The sequence below is a fragment of the Elaeis guineensis genome, chromosome 15, assembly GCF_000442705.2.
Source record: "Elaeis guineensis isolate ETL-2024a chromosome 15, EG11, whole genome shotgun sequence".
Lineage (NCBI taxonomy): Eukaryota > Viridiplantae > Streptophyta > Magnoliopsida > Arecales > Arecaceae > Elaeis > Elaeis guineensis.
Window position 1 is genome coordinate 52,825,488 of NC_026007.2, and position 10,714 is coordinate 52,836,201.

Consider the following 10,714-nt stretch of genomic DNA (forward strand, 5'->3'; position numbering starts at 1 on the left):
GGTCCTTATGCGCCCCACAGCCATGTTAGGAACAGGAGGAGAACTTCGTCCTAACACAAGTAAAGTCGAAAGCCCGGTTATTAAGAGACCGGATGGGAGGAGAGGTTCTTGCAACGGCCCTTATGTGCCCCTACAGTCATGTTAGGAACAGGAGGAGAACCTCGTCCTAATATGAGCAAAGTCGAAGGCTTGATTATTAAGAGACCGGATGGGGGGAGAGGCCCTTGCAACGGTCCTTATGCGCCCCCACAGCCATGTTAGGAACAAGAGGAGAATCTCGTCCTAACATGAGCAAAATCGAAGGTCCGGTTATTATGAGACCGGATGAGGGGAGAGACCCTTGCAACGGCCCTTATGCGCCTCCACAGCCATGTTAGGAACAGGAGGAGAATCTCGTCCTAACATGAGCAAAGTCGAAGGCCCGATTATTATGAGACTGGATGGGGGGAGAGGCCCTCGCAATGGCCCTTATGCGCCCCCGCAGCCCTGTTAGGAACAAGAGAAAAACCTCGTCCTAACATGAGTTGAAATTGACTGTGTCGGGAACAGGAGGAGAATCTCGTCCTGACACAAACGAAGACCTAATCGTTTAAGACCGGATGAGGGAAAAAGCCTCCTCAACGGCTCCTCTACACCCCTACAACTCCGTTAGGAGCAGAGGGAAAATCCTCATCCGAACATAAAAAAAAGGAGGGGTAAAGGAAAAGGGAAAGCGACGAGCTACGTCAGAGATAAGGGAAAAACGAACTACATCTAAGACACAAGGGACCTCGTCTCAACGAGAAAGAAAACTCTTGTCAAAAATCCTCAGTCTCTAAGGGGGAAACCTACACTAGCAGGAGAAAATAGACTTCCTCAAAGTAACGAGAAGTTTGGACCCCGAGCTCGAACACCGGGAGAAAGTGTCGAATTCGAATGGCCTCGAAAAGACTTTCGGTCATGACCAAAAAGGACGAATCAACGTGGCGATGATCAGGAACTTTCAAACAACGACGACATCGAATAAAACAAAAGACAAAAGCAGCTCGGTAAACAACAACTCAAAGCAAGAATAGACAAGGTAATGAGAAATTTTTTTTTTTATTTCATTAGTAAAGTGTGCATTACAAAGCCTTTGAATGCCAAAAAAAAAATAACAAGAAAAGAAAAGAATACATGGAAGAACAAAAGGTAAAAGAATCTCTAAGGAAGCTCGGCTCCTGACTTCGGACTCTCGGTTCCAGCCATTATACTTCTTCTTCCAGCTCCTTTCTTAACAGCATCTCTCGATACATTTGGTGAAACCGTCGGCTTATGCCCTCCGATTCCCGAAGCCTCTTCATCCAAACTTCGGACTCCGCTTCAGCATCCTTGATCGTATACTGCTCGTAGATCAGCTGAATTTTCAGCCGCTGCAGTTCGGCCTTCTTCCCAAGGGCCATGGACAGTTCTTTCATGGTCTCCCTCAAGGATCGGAGCTCGTCGGAGCCTTAAACCGAAACGTCCTGAGCTCTTTCGGACAACTACTTCTGAAGGCGAGCAACCTCGTCGGTCATCGTCTTGAGCCTTCTTCTGTAGTCGTCTATTTGCCCACACCAGCCGACTCGATAGGCGTTGTAATTCGTCTCGATATCCTGTAGCTGCTTCTGGAGGTCGAAGAATTTCTTCGACCAGTTTCGATCATGGTCGGCCTGGGTTGTAAGCCAGGACGAGCTCCCTTCCAATTGGCCGATCTTCTCCCGTGCGGTCGCCAACTTGACCTCGAGGGAGCTGATCTTGGAAGCCTGAGTCCAAGATCGATCGTTGGCGCGTTTCTGGAGTTCCTCAAGCTCCTTCACGAAGTTGGTCTTATTCCGGGTGTAGTCCATGAAGCCTTTTTTGTGGAGGTTCCGAAGGCGAGTAACCTCCACGGTGGCTTCTGAATGGCTCTTCCTCAGCTTGTGAAGTTCGTCGTCCATTTTCTTTGATTTCTTCGTTAGCTAACGAACTTTCCTTCTCAGATCCCGAACCATGGACTTCAAAGGAATCTCTTGCGGTAGGGGAAGAACTTCGGCAGGGCACTGCTGTTGGGAAACAAGAGCGTCACAATGCAAATCATTGTAAAAAAGAAAAAAAAAAAGAAGAAAAAGGAGCTCTTTGTAAAGAAGAATCCGATTTCATTGATTGAATAATTCTTAAGTACAAGAGAGAAAAAGTTGTAACAAAGGAAAAGTACAAAATTAGAGGTTTCGGACCTCTGGAGCAGAAGTGGAGGAACTCGACGCTCCCGAAAGGTCGGTCGCGGCAGCTGCGGCAGTTGAAGAGGTCTCGGCTGGAGGGAGACCGGCAGCAGCTTCGGAAGGTCCGGCTTCATCGTCGGACGCTTCATCCAGGAAGCTGAGGTCGAGTTCGAAAAACTTTCCGACCTCCTCCTGGCAAAACTCGAAGCCTTTGATGAAGGCGGTCTGGCCGAACTGGATATTCAGATCCCTCATCTCGGAGGTCTTGAACTCCTCCATTGCTTGGGCCCGTGCCTCTGAGACTAGGGTCGGAATCTGCTCCTTCAGCTTGGAGACCTCGGCCTCTGCCTTCTTTCTTTCCTCCAAGGCGGCCTTCAGATCTGTCGAGGTTTGTTCCTCCTTCTGAAGTGCCTCTTGGAGACTCGCGACTTCGGCGACCTTCTCCTGAAGGCGGGCAGCCTCAGCCTGGCGACCTTCCTCCGTCTGAGCTGCTTCCTTCTTTGTGTTGTTCATCGCTTCGATGTTGGCGATGAGCTGGTGTCCAATCTGCAAGAATGGTCAGGGAGTCAATCTGAAAGCTAAGGAATAAGCTAAGTAAAGAAGCGAAAGGAAGAAAAAAGTAAATCGGCCTACCTCAAGAAAGGACCCCAGAGAGTCCCAAACCCTCTGTTCAGGATCGGCATGGACGATCCTGTGGACGATCTCGGACAAAACGTATCCATCGACCAATCTTTTTATTAAATCCCTGTTGTTGAAGGGATTCTCCTCCGGATCCTCTTCGGAGCCGTCGGCCCCCTCGATGGTAGTCCTGCTGCTGCGGATCTTGCGGGCCACTGTCTTCTTCCTTCTCCTCCTTTCGGCCTCCGGCGCCTCCTCGGGACGAGATTCTGGAGCGGGAACCTCAGCCGAAGGGCTTCTTGAAGAAGCTCGGGGGACTGCGGGCTCGATGTCGGAGGGGGCATCAACGGCAATGGCCGCGTGGGCAAGCACGGCCGAGCTTGTCTCCTCCACCCTCGCCTTCTTCGCCGACCCAGAAGTTGCAGCACCTTTCCTCTTGTGGGCTTTGAGACCCTTGGCTAGTATTCGAGCTGCGTCTGCGTCTATATCTGTAATGAAAAAATATCGGCACAGCTTAGAAACAGAATAAAAGAAAAGAGGAAGCAGCGAATGACTTGAGAAAAAAAAAATAATAAAAATACCGGCAAGGTTGAGAGGGCTCAGGCCGACGTTAAATAAAAGTTGCTCCTTCAGAAGGTCGGAGAGAAGAGGAGCTGGATAAGTCGTAAGTTTATTGGAGGCTTCAAGGTCGTCTTTTCCCAGGCTAGAAGCCCGGCGGACGGAGTCCCTTAGGGAGCCCCAGGGGGGCAACCCCAGCATCAGGGTCGGGCATCGGACGTAGAAGTACTTCTCCTTCCAGTTGTGGATAGAAGAGGGGCACCTTTCAGCAACCCCTTTCTACCGAATTGGGGGGAGAAGTACCACCAGTCCTTTGCCGAAAAGTGATGCTTGAAGGTATAAAAATTTCTAAACAAAGAAAGAGTTGGCTGGATTTCAGCTAAACGATAGAGGGAAAGAAATCCTATCAGAAATCTAAAGGAGTTCGGCGCTACAGAAACTAGAGAAATGTTTAAAAATCGAAAAAGAGCAACAACAAAAGGTGGAAGTGGAAGTCGAAGCCCGGCGCGAAAGGCTTCCTGGTTAAGCAAAAGTGGCCAGGGGGAGGGGCGTTAGCCCGGTCAGTTGGTCCGGAAAGCTCAAGCTCGTACTCCGGAGGAACCCCGTACTGAATTCTAATCAGCGAGAGTTCGTCCGAGGTCATAGAGCTGGGGATGGTGTCTGGTACAAAGATCGGACGAGGTCTATCTATAGTATTAGGATTCTGGGGGGTTGGAGCTGACGAACTTCTAGAACTGCTAGAGGAGAAAGTGTTGGAGGACATTTTGAATCAAATGAAAATCAAAAAAAAAAATATGAAAAAATTGAGAAAAATAGGAAACAGGGCGCTCGCAGAGAAATTGAACGGGCGGAATGCAGAGGAAGAAAAACGGAAGAACAGCAAGAAAAAGAAAGGTTCCGGAACTAACCTAGGCTGGTTCGAGAGGTGCAGGGGGGCAGCGAAGGCGATAGAGGTCGACCTGAAGGGTGCCTAAGACCGCGAGAGATGCTGGAGGAGGACGAAGCTCTCGGGGAAAAAAAGGGGACCGAAAAAAATCTCAGACAAGGTGAAACCCCTGAAGGAGGACAGGTTTAAATAGACCTCAGGGTCTGGCGCAATGATGATTGCAAATCTCCTTTGGCCGTTCTACAATCGCCGTGTCCCACTCGTTGTGGCAGACGGCTGACAACTGATAGAATCATTATTGCGCCGTACCTGGGGCAATGCTCTAGCAGGAATTTCGAAAAAATCTTTTCGGATCGCCTCGATTTGAAAAAGCTCCAGCACCGGCGCATCAAACACCAAAATATCTGAAAACAATCGAGTACGAAAATCAAGGGGGGCAACTTCGGCTGTGAAAATTTCTCTGTACTTCATTTGAAATCCGAACTCGGAAGTAGGGGGACTGGTGTTGGGTATAAAATAACCCCAGCCAAAGTTCGTAAGAGGCCAACCCTCTCAGGACTCTTCCGGCTTCCGACCTTGTGCGGCGTCTTTCTGAATTTCTCCGACCATCCGAGTTTCTACAGTACCATCCGGACTCCTCCAGCGGTCGACCTTCCACGGTGTCCTTCGGACTCCTCCAGCGATCGACCTTCCACGGTGTCCTCCGGACTCCTCCAACGGACGAACTCCTATCGTACCCTCCGGACTTCTCCAATAATGAGCTCCTTCGATCGTCTATCGAACTGCTCCAAATGCTCTCTGAGCTTCACTATCAGCCGATTTTCTACAGTGATCGACTACTCTCCGAATCTCTTCCAGATTTCCTCCTGTCACGATCGACTTCACTCTGAGCTTCTTCCGAATTTTGTCAATGTCCGAACTTCTCCAGCAGCAGGACTTCTACAGTAACCAGACTCCATCCAAGTTTCTACGGTGGTCGATCACCTTTCGAATTTCATTCGAGCTTCTATAGTAAGCGAATTCCGTCCGAACTTCTATTGCAAGCGGACCTCAGCCCAGCTTCTGCAATAAGCGGTCTCCACCCGGGCTTCCACGGCAATCGGTCTCCATCCGAGCTTCTATAGTAAGTGGCCTCTTTCCGGACTTCTGTAAGAATCGGACTCCGTCCGAACTTTTACAGCGGATGGATTCCAGACGAACTTCTACAACGAACGGGCTCCAGCATTCGGATTTCTACAGTGACCGACTGTCTCCAGTGTCTTACGTACCTCTCCAGCCATCAACCTTCAACAGCGCCAATCGGACTTTAACAGTGCCGATCAGACCCCTCCAACGGACAAATTTCCTTCGAACTCCTCCAGCGGACGAACTTCCATAATGCCTTCCGAATTTTGCTGTCGGTCGACCTTCTGTCGGATCTCTCATGCAACCGGACCTCTTTAGCGGACAGTCTTCAGACAAGCTTGTACATCAGACAAATTTCAGATAGACTTCTCTAGCAATCGGACTCCAATCGGATTTCTCCAACAGAAAGTTTCTGTCCGAGCTTCTACAGCAGATGACTTCCGTCTGCGGTATCAACGCCTAAGGCACCCAACAACAGTTAACTCGTCAGCAACCTCAAAAACATCCGAGCTTCTCTTAGATTGCTGAGACAGAGAGCTATTCTGCTCCACCAGACGTCCCAACCGAGCTTAAGCCGTCCGGCCCGAACTCTCTGGCAAGTTGCGACAACGGACACCACTTCACTCCCTGTAACAAACTCCACGTGGCCCCACCACTCTCTGGTAAGTCGCGACAACGGACACCACCACTCTCCGTAACAAACTCCATGTGGCCCCACCACTCTCTGACGAGTCGCGACAACGGACACCACCACTCTCCGTAACAAACTTTACGTGGCCCCGAACGGTCCATTACCAGGCAGTTATGGACGTCGCTATCAATCGGTTACACTCTTCCGTCTATAAAGAGACCCTCCAGATACGTTCTCCTCTAAGCTCTAAACTCTATCTCTAAACTCTGCTAAAATTTTATTCGAGTGCTCCATTTTTGTTGAAGCAGAGTACTGATTTGAGCGTCGGAGGGTCTTGTCGGAGCACCCCCAACTCCGGTTTAGACTTTCTTTGCAGGTCCCGGTGGCTGCGATCCCCTCGACTCCAGCTTCTCCGGCATCGATGGAATTCTGCACCAACACAACCTATCATTATATGTGGACTAGGCCAACAAATGGCAGCTCAATATTCATTTACTCAACTCCATATATCTTGGATAAGGCTTGTTCGTTATGAACTTAGTCATTATTAGAAACTTATATTTGTAACCTTTCAGCAATAAGCATCTATTTAATTTGGGGACTACCCAAGAAAGTTGTTCTTTGATAGGATAGTTTATTAGGCACAAGCTTTTGGAAAATGAATACCCTTTTGCTAGGCTTAAAACTGGTATCAGCCATAATAACATTATAATGGACTATTATTTCTCTGACAATTGCAGAGAATTGCTTTTAATATAATTTTATTGTTGTGATATAACATGCCTTTAACCATTATATCAGAACATTGTGGATTACTACACAGAAATAACCATGCCATTTGATGAAATCATTTTTTCATAAAAAATGGTAATTTAATATTCATATTTATGTTTATAAAAAAAAGATAAAATATTTTCTGTATGCTGTCTTATTTATTTACCGGCAAAGTACCATTTTTGATACAACCATAGAGCGTTCGCCGAACCGGACGGTTCAAACCATGCCGAACCATATCCGGCGGGATACCGGTCCGGTTCTAGCATACAAAATGGTACGGTGGCCATCTTGGAGGGAGAGAGAAGAAAGAGAAGAAGAAGGGGGGGGGAAGAGCAGGAGAAGAAGAGAGGGCCTTTGGCGACTGCATAAGACCATCCAAGCTCTTGCGAGTTCGGTAAGAGTGGAAGGAGGGGAGGAGAGAGAGAGATGCTTATTGGATCATCGGAGGCCTTCGGAGGTCTTTAGATAGATGGCGATGCTGTCGCAACCTCTCCGACGGCCGGCTAGCCAACGCCAAAGAAAGCTGAGGGTGACCACGGTCGGAGGAGGGTCTCCCCCCTCCTCCAGTTCGAAATAGGGGTTCACCTCTGTTTTTTTTTTTTTTTTTTTTTTTGCTTTTTATTGGGTGAAGCGTTGCCGATTTCATGTATTTTATTTTTTTATAATTTTAGTTCAAGTCGGCAAACCAGAGGCCATATCTTCCCCTCCCTCCCTCCCTCCCCTATCCCCCCTCCCTCCCTTCCTCTCTTTTTTCTCCCTCCCCCCTTCTCTATCCCATCAGTTTGGCTCGACACGGATCTATATGGACTCATACCGCCGGTTGGCCCTCTCTCTCTCTTTTTTCTCCTTCTCCCCTTCTCTACCCTATCGATTCGGTCCAACACAGGCAGTATGGACCTGTACTGCCGGTCAGCTGTCATGAGGTCCGGTTCCAGTTAGGCGGCTCTTGACCATAGTAAACCTTCATAGCATATTTATAATAAATATAGCTAGAATCATGAAAACAGCCATTGTAGTGTCAGAACGGTGATCATATGAAACCATGATATGGCATGGAATAGTTGATGGGTTCCCTTGTCTTGCAGTGTGTGATTCTCTTCCCTTCAAAATAACAAGATGATAGAACTTGCTATTGGAAATTAAATATTGGTCTATTTTTTAACTTTAGCAATTCATTGTCATGACTTCATCTTTTTTGCTGATCAGGTAAAGAATACTTGTAATTTGATTGTGGGTTGCACTCTGCTCTCAGCCAAAGTACAGTTTTGAAGAGCAAATTCACTTGACAAGCTTAATGCAGCCGCATGTGTATGTGGGGATAATATATATGTCTCTGTCTTTTTGTATTTTATTCTTGAAGCAGCAAACAGTAGTTAGTTGCTCACAGGCCACAGATAAGCTAAAACAAGATGGGACTGTCCTGTAAATACCCATAGAACTGCATCTGGTGTTTATTTGGCTTTCTTTTCAGTAGAAATCGAACCTATTGTCGCAAGTGAATAATTATTTCTTTCTGTATATATTGGCATCTCTACTTGGTGTTTCAGTGAGGTTCCATAATGGAAAAAAATCTGTTAGCATGTCTGTAATGGACCCTCCTTTTTGTTTCGCCAAGAAATTTTATGCTGAGCATGGTGATGTTGAAGCCACTTGGATTTTCCATCGTTCAAGACTGTCTGGTTCCATTTTCTAGGGCTTTGAAGCCCTTTTATCTTAAAAAGCAGGCTTTGATATGCCAAACCATTCTCCTGACAGGTGGGGACCTACGCTTGCCAATGGTACATGGTGGTAAACCATAGAAGTTACATATCTATATTTGATTTCTGATGGCCTGTCTTAAGATCATCATATCCAAATTGGCAGGTAATGCCTGTTAAGCCAGGAGACACTTTGCCTGGAGCAAGCTTGAGATGATGGTTAAACAGCAACGAGTGAAATCTTACGGAAGCTCGGCAAAGAATGTGTGCTGTATATGTGAAGGCCTTTCCTTGGTCTGTTTGGTTGGCGTGTGTCAGGTTACGAGATAATTTGAATTCGGTGATCCTTGAATTCAGTGATCCTTGAAAATTTTATCGAAAAAAATAATTATTAAAAAAAATAATTTTTACTATATTTGATTGGTAAAAAATTTATTTTAAAAAATAATATTAAAAAAAATTATCCTGTTTGATTGAAAATAATTTTATATAAAAATATGATTAAATTTATAAATATATTTATTAATAAAAAATAATTTTTAATATCAAGATAGTATTATCATCTTCGATCAATTTTTATATAATAATTATTATCATAATTTTTTGTATAATGCCATTGGCATTTTAAATTTTTTGCAAAAGTATTTTATTAAATGAATTTGCGGAAACATCAAAATGAATTCAATGTTTACGTATGTATTTTATTAAAAAAAGTTTTAAAAATTTATTGAATATCAATTTTTTATGATATTTATTTTATTTTTTTTGAAAAATAAACATCGAATTCACTAATTTTTTTATCATCTTTTTTCTATTTTTAATGTTAAACATGATTATCTGATATAAAATTTATTTTTTCATACTAGATTCATTATGTTAGGCTCCATTTGTCTAGAGATTAAGAAAATATAATTTTTTTTATTGAAATATTCTCTCATTCTATCATCGGTGTCAATTTGTGCCGTGGTAACCACCAACATAAATCAATTTACATCTCAAATTTGGCCATGCAACCTAACACTCACCACTAAACAAAGCGTCGGTGTTCATGATTCAGCACGTGTTGGCACTTAGGAGGTGTTTGGTGTTTGGTTCGTAACCAAAATCGGAATGAGAATGAGATTGAAATCAAAATAGTCAAACTTTCGAAACGTTTGGTTCGTAATCGAAATCAGAATCGGAATTAAAATAAAAATTTGAATTTATAGAGGAGAGCAGAGATTGAGTTCTATATATATTGAGCCATTTCCATTTCATTCTGGAATCAGAATCGGAATGGGATTCCTTTCAACCAAACAGTTGGAATGAGAGTCATCTATTTCGATTTCGATTCTAGACTCCTATTCTCTCCAACCAAATACCCTCTTAATCTACACATCAGTAATCATCACCAATGTAGATTTCAGTTTGCCAAGTGTTTCATTTGTTTCATAATGGCATATCATCGTACCAAATTAACTTCCATGACAGGTGGGCTGTAAACAGAATTGGTAAACGAATGCCCATCCTAAATGACCGTGTTAATCGTCCAAAGCTAACAGAAATTCCTCGAATCATCACAATTGTACATTTAACCAGGGAGGGAACTAAGGGAATTTTTGCATCTAAATTTCTCGGATTTAACAGAATGAGACTACATCTATAAACTGCTAATAGTAGACGTAGGAAGCCAGTTCACCCGTTAATATACATATTCTTGGACCATATTTGATACAGTTTTTTATTTACTAACTATGTAGCCTAATTTGAAAAAAATGTCTTTGAAAAGATTATGAGCCAGTAGCATGTCTACATTATGATACCTATGTTAGAAGAGTCCTTCTGCAAAGAATGTTCCATCGAAACAATGACTGTTTTAAATAAAATATTTTGATAAAATTCAGACTTATCTAAATTATATAATAAGAATAAAAAGAAAAAAATTGATTTACTGATAACATGATTGAATTAGCTCGTTAATTTATGATGCAGAGGTAGAAGAAAACTCAGAAATATGTGATTATTACCCTAAGATAAATTTTCAACTCTTGTGTCAGTGTTTATCAGGAATACTATCTCAAAATACAATCGAGATACCCTTTTTTGGAGCATGATTATAAAGAGAATTGACAAATCTTTCAAACCTCAATAATCTAAATAGGAGTGGAAGAGTATTTTAAATACTTTTTAAAAAGGACAAAGTAAGAGAGAGAGAGCGAGCAAAAATTTGAGAAGAGATTGTTCT

The 10,714-nt window shown here is 44.0% G+C and overlaps 1 protein-coding gene across 1 annotated transcript in view; it reads left to right on the top strand.

Annotated features, from left to right (window-relative positions):
- LOC105057955 (uncharacterized) overlaps window positions 1-8,377 on the top strand; it is a 28,097-nt gene extending 19,720 nt beyond the window's left edge. The window contains exon 4 of the mRNA XM_010940689.4: window positions 8,000-8,377. The gene's annotated coding sequence lies outside the window, so the exon portion shown is untranslated. The remainder of the gene's footprint in view (window positions 1-7,999) is intronic.
- Window positions 8,378-10,714: the final 2,337 nt, after the last annotated feature.